The sequence below is a fragment of the Solea solea genome, chromosome 14 (genome assembly GCF_958295425.1).
Source record: "Solea solea chromosome 14, fSolSol10.1, whole genome shotgun sequence".
In the NCBI taxonomy this organism is placed as follows: domain Eukaryota; kingdom Metazoa; phylum Chordata; class Actinopteri; order Pleuronectiformes; family Soleidae; genus Solea; species Solea solea.
This window is the reverse complement of record NC_081147.1, coordinates 3,107,455-3,122,715: the sequence shown is the minus strand read 5'-3', so window position 1 is coordinate 3,122,715 and position 15,261 is coordinate 3,107,455.

Below are 15,261 nucleotides of genomic sequence, written 5' to 3'. Positions count from 1 at the left end.
CTCAAAACGGTGGTTACATTATAAAATGGCGCACTTCCTGTTGGGCGTGGCCAAAATCTCCAAATGACTTTTTTGTGTAGCTCGGCCTGATGCACCTTCCCACCAAATTTCATACATGTAGCTCATTCCTGCTGCTTGTTATACCTACAAACACACTTTTAGCCACTAAGTAGCCTGATCATGTGGCTAAGCTAACAGGTGCGTTTAAGCCTGATGTGGGTCCATGATTTATACAGCCAGTCCACTATACGAGTGGACCAGAGAAGTCCTGGTCCAGGCTGTGTCAGACCACATTGAACTGAGGTCAGACTCTTCTGGATAGAGAAGGTGAGCGGGCATGAAGTGGACTTTTATTTTGAAATCACAAATGGAGATTAGCCATGCTGCTGTTTGAATAGCCTGGCAGAGAGGCATGACATTTTATTGATTATTATTGACCTGGTAAAGCAGCAGTAGGCAGATTTGCTGAATGAAATATTTGATTATTGAGTTTTATGCACAGGTTAATTTTGGTTTAACACTTGCTTACCTAAGCTCCTCCCATCAGACCAGGATGGACAGATGCACTCTCCATCTCTGAAAGTCATATGTTCATATCTGTTCTCCTCTTCACTCTTAACTGTTCTTTTTAGGTTTCTTTGCAGTGTCGTCAGTAGTTGCCGGTGCTGGATTAACAATTGTTAGACATGTTAGAGTAGCTGTGGTGGAAGAGCTGTCCTGTGAGGCTGCAGAGGAGGTGGAGAACTTAATCTACGTCATGCTGAATTACAGTGCAATAATGCCAAAAAAAACAGTACTTTTTAAAGATATTACATGTAAAATTGGTGCCGATCAGGAGGTGTCACTGTCTGAAAACTATACTTTGACTGATGTGACATTTCCTCCCTATACAACAAGACCGAAATCCAGAAGTTTCAAACCAAAAAAGTGGTTTCATCAGGAGGAGAAAAAGAGCAGAATCTGCAAATATCATCTGCAGACGACTTTTTCATGTTGGAGCTGCTGGTCAGTCCACGCAGTCATGAGCTGATGTTGGTGGCTGTTTCTACGGTGATGTCAGCACAACTGCAGCAGTGAATGGGCCTGTGTCTGAGTGACTGAATCACGGATGATACGTCCTGGCCGCGGACTCGGCTGTGAAACGCGTGCCAGAGCACAGCCTGTCGAATCTGGCGGAAAGCGCAATTAGCTCTGGCGGCGGAATGAAAAGGCGCGTTGGCCCGTGCTGCTGTGTTTCGCAAAAACGCCGTTTTGTTTTTTTTCCAAGGACGGCGTATCCCCGTGTCTCACATGTGGGATGTGAGACGTCTGATGCTCACGAGCTGATTCGTCCTACTGTTTCTTGTGCATAAAGTGTTTCGGATGAGTGATGATTCATGATGAGATGAAAACCAAGTGCTGAGGAGCTGCAGGAGCGAGGGGGGGGGGGGAACCCCCGAGGCAGCTTCATGTGGTGAAAAGATGCAACATGGAAATGTATGTAGACACTAATGCTTTTGGTTAAAGCGTTTGTTTGTGTGTGTTTTTGAACGTCTTCAGCTCCTTGGTGTCTTTTGATGGACAGTTTTCATGGACCAAATGTTCGGAAGTTGCTCTGATGTGTTCATTAACTGATTGTACTCATTAACAATGCATGTCATTTGTAATTTAACAACTATACCAGTCACATTGTATGATAAAACACAATAGACATGTCTTTTCAATGGTCCCAGTTTGTGTTTTTGGAAAACACAAAACCCCCTGGAACGTCCCTCTGACCACCTGGCTGGAACACGCTCCATCATGTCTGCAGCTTGTACAGATTAAAGAAAAGTGACACGGATCACAACCACAAGCCAGCGCTGCTAAATCTATGGACTGCACTCTGGCAGGTGAACCTTAATCATCTGGATGCCTTCACCTCACCCTGAAAACTGATAAAATACTGATCGCAGCCTTGTCAGTCCGTGGATTTACGAGCATCTTTGGCCTTTCGACAAAGACTTTGTCTCCATTCCTCATCTCAAGGATTCTGGAGCGGCGATGCTTTGGATTCCTGGTGATTGTAGTCTCAAAGGCCTTATAATAACGTGTAGAAGGTTCGAGACAGTCCGACTTGGACGTAACATTAGCCGAAGATCTACGTCAATGTTGACACCATACATCATGTACGCCCGTGCTGGCCGTAAAATTAGGCTTAGAAAAAAACCAAGATACAGACCAAGTTTTTATTCCATCCACTATCAGAAACTGGGATTCTAGCTCTGAAAAACCACAAAAAAAATCTAATAAAAGCAAAAAAGCCAAGTGTTCTGATGGTAATCCAGTAGTTGATGGACGGAGCCTTCCTAGATTACTGGGGATTATACCAAAAATAGTAACAAAAAATGTACAATAAGTAGTATATTAGCTAACATAACACCAGATCACAGGTCTCAAACTTGCAGCCCTCCTCATAAGAACCACTTTTATTTTGAAAATCTGCAACACAGTATATCATTATTACAGATATTGTTATTGCAATATCAAGACGGAATATCGTTATATAATTTCAAGATCACATCGCCCGCCTCAACTAAACTGTTTTTCCCCAAAACTACAGACTATAGTTCCGCCCCTGCTCTGCTGCTGTATACACACAAGCGCTCCCTTAGTCAGGTCTAGTATAGTATAGATTGATAGAGCATGGGTTTTTAAGAATAATAGAATCGACAGCAGAAATCAACCATATAGTTGCAGCTTTGAAACTTGATGTTTTACAGTTTAATCACATTTTCACTATTATTAGTGATTATTAGAGTGTCCAGTTTGGTCAGTAGCGGGCCGGTAATGAGGAAAAAAACAAAAGTCCCAACTTTTTAATAAAATATATGGAAATAATGATGTTTATGATGATGTTGTTCCAGAATTTCAAAGTAAAAGTGTTTGTTTTGATGTGAGACTATAAATAGTTTGCATTTATGGTGTAAAAATGAATCTATTATGTAAAAAGTGGTAGAAAATGATGTAAATGAAAATGTAAAAACATGGATTCTTGTGTGTGGGAAACGCAGGTGCGTATGATTTATGTGTGTGAGTGATGTGGTGAATATTGATCCAGCTCAGGAGCTTCCAGTTAAAGGCTCCGGATCATTCCAGCTCCACTGGATTTCCCCTAAACCACTCACAGTCCGACTGACAGCAGAATTCGTTCTTGTTTTTAATAAACCTTTGAAAGGGTTTGTTCACTGTGTCGTTAGTGGTTTCATGGGAGTTAAAGGGGAAAAGGGAGTCTCCGTCTTCATGTTGCAACCGCGGTTTTTCCCCCAGATCTGGACGTAACAATCGCAGAGATCATAATAACGGCCAATAAGGGTAAGACATTCTCACACACAGTGACACGTTTAACATCATGAGTGACAGGGGGAACGAGGCAGCAGCAAGATGACAGCGAGCGGTTGGAATCTGGACCTGGAGTCGCCCTTGAGTCTGATGTCACTGCCCATGTCCTTGGCTGAAAACACAAAGAACCCACAAAAAAGTTTCTAATCCTAATCCTCACAGTCCTGAATTGTGCTGACAGCCTCTTCCTTGCTCTTTCCTACAGCAGCGCCTGGGTTTTTTAATTCCAGCCGCTTGTTTTTGACTTTAGATCCTAAAATCTGAGAAAATAAAGTACCTTTTTTCACTCTTCTGCTCCTGCTTGAGTTGAGTGGGGCAGTAGTAGCGATGCAAGCAGTGATTTGGCGGCATAAACGACACACTGGAGCTTTAATCTGGAAAACAAATGCTTATATGCTGTCTGTTTATCGCTGAACTGTCTCAACGGTTTGTTTGACAGGCTTCAAACTTGGCAGGTGACTTACTCAGGGCACCAGTGTGTGTAGTACCAACTTTGACGTTGTTTGGATAAGAAATGCAAGAGATATGGGTCAGAAAATCAGGCCCACCTTGAATGGGAACATCAATTAAAATGCAAATTCTGATATTGTAAATGTGAAAGGGTCACATCAAAGGTGTATTTTCGTCCTCACGTGTCGTATTCCCTATAGTCCAGGTCTCAGCTCTGGCTCTGTTTGTCAGGTTTTAGCACCGAAACCCTCCCATTGTTTTCTTGTTCCACCTCAGACTGTGACCATTTATTAAAAATATCAAAGACCCAGAGAGAGCGGGAACCAGTATGAACTAACAGCGAAAGAGAGGTAAAAGGGACACAGTGAAACCTGGAGAGACGCTTAGAGCGGCCCTCCAACTCAAACAGACACTTTGCCAGTGCTCTGGTCTCAGCGAGACATCCATCATTGGACGGGGACATTATTACGAACGTTACGTTTTCAGCGTTTGGCTCCATAGGTGCAAAGTAAAGCTTTTTTCGGGGGTATAATTGCAGTGGGAGGCCCACCCTGTGCTGGGGGAGGGGGCAGCTTATTAAAAAGGGATTCAGTGCGTGCATAAGTGCAGGCTATAAGTTGGACCGTGTTTGTCTTTTAAAATTTGGGGTGTCACCTTCATTCTCAAAGAGTCATTCCTGGGGAGAAGGGAGATTATTTCTGCCTCGAGCTATAGGTGTTAAGAGTTTTCACTGACATGACTAAGTGGATCCTGTGAAACTGGAGGTTTGAGGGTTCTGAGGGAATATACAATATCTAATGATGCTATAGGGTTCTTCATCCTCAGTTAATGAACCCCTTCACCCAAAGAAATGGCTACTACGTGAACATAATCCCGTGTCGTAAAAGAGTGATTAACCCACCGCAGGGTTCAGTCACACCACAGGTACGAAGAATCCGCTGACGGCTACAAAGTACAACTGAGCCGACACCTCCTGACCTCTGAGAGGGAGGTCCACTCGCCGAGGAGATCCCTTTTCAGCTTGTTCTCGTTCACACGGTGCATCCTGGTGAAATATGAATTGTGGTGCTGGAGCCAAATGAAAACACAGCGCTAAAGGAAACATCGGGGGATTGCCTGCGTCTCAAAACTCCGCCCCCCCCCCCTGGAGACCGGGAATGCCTGGACAAGGTTTTTATGACGATTCATGTAACAGCTGGCGAGATATTTCAGTCTGGGCCAAAGTAGCGCTAAAGCGCCGCTAAACAAACACGCCAAAGGTGAATTTGTACACTTAGAAAATGAGACGTCACAGTAAATTAAGTCAAACGCACGTCGGTCACAATGAAGACTTTCTAAACGTCTCAATAAAGGAGTAAGTTTGTTTTTATAAAAAAAAGGCCTCAGAGGTCTTAAAAGGGCCTAAATCAAATTAACAAAAGTCTTAATTATATTCTTTTGCCCGCTGCAGACAGTCATGTCGCTCATAAACTGTTGCTGTGTCCTGTTGTGGGCTACGGGAGTTACACGCTTATAAACTAAAAGAAGGCTCATTTGGTTGTTTGTGCAGCGTGAGGCTGCACTCACTGTGTTGCCAACAGTGCAGAGACGTTTTAACGTCTTAAAACTATAGAATTTAGAGGCTGTGCACAGAGTGCGGTTCCCTCGGGTCCTTGAAATCCTTGAAAGTTTGTGAAATCACCCCGAATAGACATGGGTCATTGAAAGTGCTTGACTTTTGTGAAAGAAAGAAGTGAAGTTGATATTTAGGGAAATGTCTCACCTACTGTTTCATGCCCTGCGTTGACGTGATGCTCCAAGATCAAAGACTGACTTTGACCAAGATCCCAAGGACAATCACTTGTCCGGATGCAGAATAAAAGTGGACGCCATCATGGGCGAAGCGGCGCTTACAAGTTGCCCTCCCATCTTAAGCTGCGTCAGCACGCTGTGGCCTTGAATTTGAGGGAATTGGTTTTCAGGATTAGGTTTTAGCCACAACCACAATATTGACACTGAACAACACATATTTTGGTTTTTTTCTCATGGTTAAAATTGGGGATGGCATGATACAATTTCCCGATAGCGATATCTTAAACTCCAGTATCTGTCTGATATCAGGTCATTTTAAACCTTTTAAACCATGAAGCTGTATTAAAACTTTGGTGCCATTTAAAGTTATTTTAAAGACATAATTCTCCAATTGTAAAACAAATATTCTTCCACCATAAAGAAGAAATAAACAGCCAACAACATGACTCAGCTAAAACGCTATCACCGGTGATCTTGATACTGCGTATCGTATCGTCTCTAGTTAAAATCGGACTTTCATGTTACAGCAGCGTGAGTAAAGCTGTGATTTATTCTCTCTCACACTTTCAGAGACATGACACCAGTGTGTATTTGTACACAGTCCACAGATGTGAGGTCTGATCTCATGTGGTCAGAGAACACGTGTGTGTATCTGTCTGTCTCATGACTAAAGTTAATATCAGGTCAAACCAAAACATGACATCACTGACAGCATCTCTAAAGCAGAAATACACAACGAGAGACAGAACAACACCACGTACGTTCAGATTTGCACCCATATGTCTTGTTTTTGACGACATAAATGTCTTGGTGGACGGTTTTCCGGGGGGAAATGTATCAGTTTACTGCACAAAAATGTTTTTTCCTAATCCATTAATTAAGATTTAGAGATTCATTATTGTCTCCTGACCAGAATCTTGCTACTCCCACATTTATCACATATGACATCGATGACATGAAAGATGTCTGTTACTTTTATCTGCTGGAAAATACTGGGGGGAAAAAAATGTATATAATAATAATAAAACAAGAGTTTATATCTTCCCTTCTGGTTTTCCATCACTCATGTAGTCAAACCTGAGACAATATGACCTTGAGAGAAGTTTTAAATTGCAGTATATGTCACATTTAAATGTAACTTTATGCATCCTGCACGTCTTCTGGTCAGTTTCCACCGAATCCGACCTCCGTACGACATCCAAACGTCTCTCAGAGACGTCAGGAAATGTGATGAATAGCACCCTCCGAGCCTGGAGAGTGACCTCCGACTCGGCGGATGATCGTATGCATGCATTCATTTTCTCCCCGCGTCCCCTCGGTGGAGTCGTGGAACCAGCTTCACATGCTGGAGCGCCAGATCTCTTTTCTGCTGGAGAGCTTCACGTGCAGCTGCGAACACAGACACACATATGGTATGAACTGGTGAGAATTCATTAGTGAGGGTTTGGGTTCAAAGACAGTGAGTCACGATGTGTCCACACACACACACACACACACACAGAGTAACTGGGCTTTTTCAAACTGTGATGGCGTCCATGTGTGAATGAGGTCATTACGCCGTGTCGTTCAGAGTGATAACACGACACAGCTCATTTGAATCTCATTACAAATCATTTCCCGTACCGCTCAGCTGTCGGAGCGCGACTCTTTCACACCGCCTCGCTCACGGCTGAGTCGCTTGAACAACTCGTACGTGAGTTTGCGCGAGTTTAAATGTTGGCCGGGTGTTAGCGGCGGTTAGCATAGTAGCGTAGTAGTAGTTTTTTCTAGTCTTGATTACCACTCAAAGCTGCTCACACTCACATACTTACAGCCGTCACGGGCAAGTGTCTTGCCCAAGAAAAAGGACATTAGCATGTAGACTAGCACAGCTGGGAATCAAACCCCACAACTTACTATTTGAGCCACGTCATCACCAATCATCAATGTGGATGTCTGCCATTGTTAGCTAATGAAATGGCACTCGAACTAAAAACATCAAGGATCCAAAAGCTGTGTTTGGGTCGTTTAGAGTTTGAGCTAAACGTGTAAACATGATTTCATTGGCTAGGGCCTGTTGCTGTATTTGGATGATGGGATTTGATTGGTCGACGCTGATGCAACACAGAAGTCAGCCGTTAAAGAAGCTTTATGTAAAATATGTGAAACTGCCAACTGTCCAAAACTAGTACTGCAATCCAAATGAAACATGGAGATTTAAGGAAAACACAAACTCATATACGTAATATACTAATTAACATCAAACCCACCTATTTTAGTTAACTTTCGCTTGTCAGCAACAGGCGGAGATTAAAAGTGAAAGTTTGTTGCTCTGTACGAGAGATGGACCTGGACTGGAGCTCCATTGCTAACCAGGCCAGAAGAAATTTAGCCGCATCAGCATCTGTCTCCAGATTTCCCTGCTTTCAATTGTCCACTCCATAAAGCACGCGTCAAACTGGTGGCCCGGGGACTAAATGTATTTGCCGGCAATATTTTTATAACAGTAATAAGACATTCGGTTGTAATCATTCCTTTATTAAATGTATTACACTCAACAGGAAATTACATATATTTAAGCTGTTTTAATCACAATTATCCTCGTCATTATTTGCAAAATTTTCAGTTTAATTCTCCGTTTTTGTGCATCATAAATATGTTTTTATTGTGAATCATTTTATATCAAAACAAGCACTTTTACTTTGCAATTCTGTCTAATATCATAATTAACATCTTATATTGCCCACCAGCTATAAATAGTTGTTTTTTCCACTTTTTTTTCCTCCACGTCGGCCCCTGCTTGACCAGACTAGATGCTCATTGGCCCCCAGGTCATTTGAGTTTGAGGCCTTTTAGGTTCGGACACTTTAGACTTTTTTGACTCATGGCTCCATTTCGCTGCTCGGAGCTGTGTGATTTGGTGGTTGGCTACGGGTGGCACAGCAGGACAAAACACCACACCCAAACAGTGATTTGTGTAAAAGAGGAAATCAATCAATCAATTAGTCACACAGACAAAAATGTCAGGAAACACTATCATCACTGCAGAAACACTGAGGTTGGAAAATAAAAAAACAATGCAGTCAGTATAAACAGTCTGGGAAGGCAGGGGAAATGAGATTGAATTTTAAATAAACTAAAGAGAATAAACAGATCTTGAGTTTACTTTTAAAAATATGAACATTCTTTGCTGCCCTCAGGTCTTTAGGGAGGATGTTCCATAAACATGGGCCATAGTGAGTTATTCTCTTTTTACTAGTGGGCTGATTAAAAGACCAGAACCAGAAGACCTGGGGGTTCTTGATGGTTCGTAGGGGAAAGGAAAATCCGATAAATATGAATATTGATTGTGAAGCTCTCAGGTAAACCACTGCAGAGATCTTGGTGTCGCCCGGGCTTCACTCACAGAGCAGGAAGACGTCGTCTCATCTGACCGCGTGGAATCTGTCCAGTTGTTGCTAACGTCATTCTCTGAAGCTTATCACACACTTATTCTTTGGCCGTCTAAGTTTACGTTTCACATATAAATGTTGGGCATTCGGATGGTGTTACTGAGTAAATGTCCGCAGGGAGGACGTCAGTGTCTCACTAAAAGCTTTGCACTTCAACATGTCAGCTGATGGATTGGTCACCGTGGGGATGGAAGCTGTGGGCTTCTGGTTAGGTCAACACCGCGGTGTTACAGTATCTCCCACTTTCCCACATGGGATTAATAGCATTTTTATTATTGTTAAAGAGGCAATCATTTAGAATGGGTTGCGTTTTATTTTGAAATGGTAAGAAAATATGACCCTCCAATACGGTATTGCAGACAAGTAAATCACAGAATAAAAAATGAGGTTTGTGATACAAAAATGTGTTCAATAATATCTTGAGCAGATTATATTTTATTATTAAGACATGTTATTCAGGTATTTCAAGTGGCTAACTGAAAAAATAGGAGGGTTTATAGTCAGAAATGTAATATACTGCCCATAATTCTGTTTGTATAAGTGTATAATCGCTTTTGTAGCCTTGAATATGTACTTTTGTCAAGGGCCTTGCTCAATCTTGTGTTGCAGTCTGCAGTCTTACCACTAGATGTCACTAATTCTCACACACTGGACCTTTACCAACATGTTGCAGTGCTCAGTCGTAGCGGATCTGATCAACCCACCACCTGACCACATCATTTTGTCATGTCATTTCAACTGTGTAATGACGATAAAGTTCCTTTCCTGTCTTTCCTTTCAAATTAAAATGCTAGGTTACCACATTTTTGGCTTTGTAAAGCAGTATCACTTGTCCAACAGTCAATTTCTTCAAAATAAAACTCTACTTTGATAATCCTGCTTTGGGAATTTTGACTAAAACAAGACTCGGTGTCTACGATATGCAAACTGGACGGTTTACGGAGAACACAATTTTAAAAAATGACGTACCGCGGAACCTAGCTTAGCTCTTGCGTAAGTAAGAAATGGGGGATTCCTCGGCTGACCCCTCCCTTTCCCACACACCCCAAGGAACTACGGTGGCCTTAGCATACCAGAAAGGCTTTTTATCATTTTTCTAGTAGGTTTCTGCTTCAGTGGTCACACTCTGGCTGGTTTGTCCATTAGCGCCGCTGTAGAAACATGGCGACCTCAGCAAAGCAAGGCTCCTTCCCCTAAGTGTATTATTAAAGGCTTATTTTAAGGCTACAAAAACCAAAAGCGGTTCCTATTTTAACGCAACTACACACGTGTGCAAATACACTTAACAGCTAGTATATTCAATTTCTGCCAATAAACCCTCCGAAATGTTACACACTGGACCTTTGAACCAGACACTGGTCTATCACAGTGAAGTCATCCCAGCTTTGGCATCGCTGACACACACACACACACACACACAGCTCATCCCTGGAGCTTCACGTCTTCCCCATATGAGACAGATTGAGTTGCGACCACAGCTCCTCGGTCTCGTCCTGCAGAAATCATCCTCCTTTCACGCTTTCCTGAGGCCACACAAAAAGGAGGCGGAGGCACTGATTGGGCAGCGGATTCTCCCCGCGCGCCGCTGAGGTCGGATGTAAATCCGCCAGAGGTCGGAGGTCAAGTGTTTTCATCATCTGCGCGGCTATTACTTTACGTGTTATTATCAGCTGTATGACATCTCCCCTCGGACAGGAAACCGGGCGTAGGTGCAGACGAGGAAGTGAAGAGACGTGGGTCTCTGAGTGGCTTGTTGCCCTGCAGCTGTGGTTTGGGTCTCTCTCTCTCTCTCCCCCCCCCCCCTCCCCTCAGGACCTCACACAAGCCAGTTTCACATCCATCCAAAAAGGCCCTCGCAGTCTCCGACTGTAAAGGAAGCAGCTGCGTTTCATCCTCGTAACCGCCGCTGGCAAGATTGAGTGACCGTCAACGGGGCCCCGAAAGCGTTACTTCCCTGTCTTTCTGACCACAGCTGCTCTGATTTTTGATAAGCTTAGAAGTATTGGGAGCTATTTATTACAGCGCGGCCTCTGCTTCCCACCAGAATCTCTCCCGTTTCTTATATCGCATCCAGCGGCGAGAGCCAAAAACCATCAACCATATAGAAACCCAATCCAAGTGTTGCGAGGTGCGCGATCCAAGAGTTTCTAATGAGAGCCTCCTTGTTTATATTTATTAGCTGACACTTGAGTTTCTTTGCGGTTTGGAAATGTTTATTATTCACTGAAGGCTCACACTTTTCCACAAACTGGGCTACTGCTCTCCCACATACATCAGCTATGTTACTTTACAGTGAGGAGGAGGAGGAGGAGGAGGAGGAGATGTGCAGATAACAGACAGAGTCCTGATTAACTCAGCGTGATGCAAATGTAATCTTCCCTCCTACACATATTAACAAGAAATATTTTGACTGTTGCTGAGCAGCAAATGACTGCTAAAGTGCTGAGTTTGCAAGGTGCTCCGATTTCCAGAGTCAAACAAGGATTTTATTGCCAATATTTTCTTATTTGGGGTCTTTTGCATTCACGTTTGGGAAACGGCGTCAAGGTCGGTCAGTTTTTTAAAGGGTAAAATGAAGTAAAGTCTGGTTTATAAGCAAAAAATCTGATATTATTTAATAAAAACGACACCAGAGGGTTTTTTTCTTTAATTTTCCATATAGAGAAATGTTTAAATCCCAATTACAAAGGTATTTGACCTCACCCTCAACCCAGGTCAGAGGTCAGAGCTGAACAGGGACTGAGAAACACATACACACATCATTTTAAAAAATAAAATAAAATAGAGAATAGAATGAAACACATATGTGTTTCTAATCTAACGCGTCCAGCAAAAAATTGACACATCGACTTCATACGTCAAACGCTGGAAATCCTGAAACAGCTGGAACCGCCAGGACAGAGTTATGAATCCACTGACTGATATAAATTCATATATATATATATATATAAAATAAAAGAGCTTTTCCAGTAGTCTGTCCAGTTGCTGGCTCAAAAATAAAGCCAATTACAGGAACCATAACCTGTCAAAAATCATTTTCATAAGTTCCTGGTTCAGAAAATCCAAACATTTCATTGACAAGGTATCTAATGACACGCGCACACAAACTCTTTCCAAAGTGGATGAAGTGCACTTTGGGATGCAGGCCTTTCCTTTCTGTAAACGGAGGTATTAAAAAAAGTTGCCAGTAAAAAAAATTATAAATGACCTCGGGAGAGAGGAGGTCCCGGAGCAGCCGGCGCAGGTACGCCGTCTCCGCGAGTCGCCCACACGTTCATGGCTCTTGTGAGATGATTCCCGCGCCAGGACTCCGTCGTCTCCAAATCCGTTCCGACAAATGCGGCACACCGAGGCTCTTTGGAGTCGCCGCGCTGACATTGGTTCAAAATCATCATCATTTACCATAAAACAAAGTCCCGCTGATTGATGTTGACCGAAGATGGCGTCTTCCAAGAGTTATGGGACGCGTGACAGGCGTCCCCCTCGACTCCCATTCGTTGACTTTGTGTGATGGCTCCATTTTTAAGAAATCCAGACCTTCAGCGCCACGGTTTAAGTTCTTACCCGGGGTCTGCTCTCCAGCCCGAGTGCTATTTGAGTATCCTTTCTTTTATTTGAGCGCGTAAAGGGAAAACGACTCTGTTGTTGCTGCCGAAGGCTTCATGTGGTCGCCTGAAACGACCCGGCGTGACCGGGGGGGTCAGAGGGCTCGATAAAAGACGACCGAGCATGAAACTATAGATCACTCTCCAAAGCAGGGCTGGTGTTAACCTTGGAAATCTGGCGGAGCTGTGAGGTTCAAAGAATACACGCCTTGAGTTATTTGTTTAGGGTTGATGTGCGCTGAAATGGACCCACTAAGCCACTAGAGCCACAGCTCAACCGCGCCGCTCTTCCTGGAGGGGTCAGAGGTCGCCGCTCCTTGCACAGAGCTCACAACAGCGGAGAGGGAAAGTGCAGGTTTTTAGTGGGTCTTTTTGTAGCCACCTTGAGAGCAAACTCATCGTATTATGACCTCACTTCTCGGCCTGTTTTGATAAATATGGCAGCATTCGAAAAGATTGCTTGTGTTTTCTTACAGAACCGCAAACATAATTCGTCTCCCTGTTTTTCATATATAGGTTATCCGAGGTGGCCGCCTGCGCCATAAAGATCCCGAAAACCACACACACTATAAACTATTTACAGAAGTGCACTGCACATCCGAAAAGGGTTTCCTACTCTAACTCCTCAGACTCTCTTTTTTTTATTCACGTGGAATGATATACCTTAGAAAACCTTAGGATTTTTCTTTTTTTTTTCAACCACTGACTCATACCTGACTTTTTGACTAAGAGATTTAAAATAGACTTTTTATTGCACTGATTATTTGTAATAATGCAGTAATACCATTTTCCTTCTTATGCAATTTCCAACGTTTTGTTTTTGTGTTAATATTAAATGTGGTGAACATTTCAGCAGCACTAACAGAGGGAATTAAACAGAATTAATATTTGGATAAAGAGTTAACAAGTGTAACGTGACCAGCATTTAATGCATATATACTGTATATTTAAAAAAATGTCATTTCTGCGTCTCCCATTTAAAACATTCCTGATTAAGTGACTGATCCTCTTCACAGGAGGCAGATTTCTCACATATACTTCACCCAGTGAGAGTGACTCTAATTATTATTATTTCATTTATTCATTTTTGTTATTTGTTTCATTTTCTACGCACTCTTCCACGGTCAAAATTCCTTAAATGTGAGTTTCCTCCAAGTACCACCAAAGGAAACTTGCGTACCACTGGTGGTACACGTACCAGAGTGTGAGAACCATGGTAGTAGACAACACATAAATGGCTGTTCGGATCGACGTTGTGCCAAAACAGTGGAAGAATATCCATATAGACGGCGGTAAATCATGGACTCAGACTAGATTTACCAAGAGCTAGTCTGCACAGCAACGCTAACCCAGCAGTTGTTTCCACTACACTAATGCTAGTGTTATGCTACGTCATGCTAATGCAACAACAACGCTGTCTCCAGAGTTAAATGTTTGTCACAAAGCTAAGATATCGTCCATTTGTTTCCCTCTCTAAACTTTCAGTGACTCTCTGGTGTAAAGACGAAGGGAAGTTAATCAGGGAGTTGAAGATGTCAGGATACTGTAGATCTGCAATAATGTCGTCTCTGGCTGTTTCCAAAGTCGTGAAAAGCACACCAGAGGCATTATAAGGATCAGATAGAGTCAGTCTGTCAGGTTTTGTGATGTATCGGTCGATCTCTGTGGATTTAAAGTGCGCCGTGAACTCTGGCAGATTGAATCCAACACCGGTCCCGTTCATTTTTGCTGCGTCTCAGGCTGCCAACATGGCGGGTTCATAGAAACCGAGTCATGTGACGTCCAGAGCTCGACAGTGAGTAAAACTGTGATTCCCTCCTGCACATAATCTGAAAATTGCCTTTTGTTTGACCCTTGAGGAGAACAGGGGGAACCACATATGTGTGCAAGAGCTCAAAACATCTTAAGTTGTATGTTTTCATATTCTTTTGTCCGTGATCCGTGGACCAAAGTGGACCGACCCGTCAACAATCGGGTCCCTGCGGCTTTTCTGACCTTTCTCCAATCTCATGAAATGCTTCTTATAATTTTTTTTTTATTTTTTTTTTTAAAGGCATCAAACCATAATGTGACAATATAAAAGGCATCAAGTGTTATGTTTCAGCTTTCAGCTTAACTGATTTGGTCCTCACTGCTCTCACAGCGTTGTTTTTGGCAACTGTTTTTTTGCGAGAAATCACTCACAACCTGCTCCGCAGCAACCGCGTCAAACAGCGAGTGACTAGAGCTGCTGCTGAGCCCATAGTGGAGCATTCAGCAGCTGAAGGGGGAAGAATGTGCGGCTGAAAGTCATGAGACGGACGGACACACGACTCCACACGAGCGATAACGCTGCTCCATTTGAAACTGGTGTTTGAAAAAGACAAGGATCTGCTGTTGTTGTCTCGAGCCTATAGGGCCTATATGGCGTGTCTCGTTTCTTCCCGCTAATCACACGCTGATCTAATTATTATAATGTCGGCTTATGGCCACTTCTTGGATAAACTATCACCCAAACGCTTGACTCACTGTGGGACGTGTTTATTTTAGCCAATCAATTTCCGAGGCAGCAGCAGCCCGGGATTACCTCCGAGGCTGATCCGACCCTCCTGCGACGGACTCCGAGCGCCGTCCGTGTCGTGCTT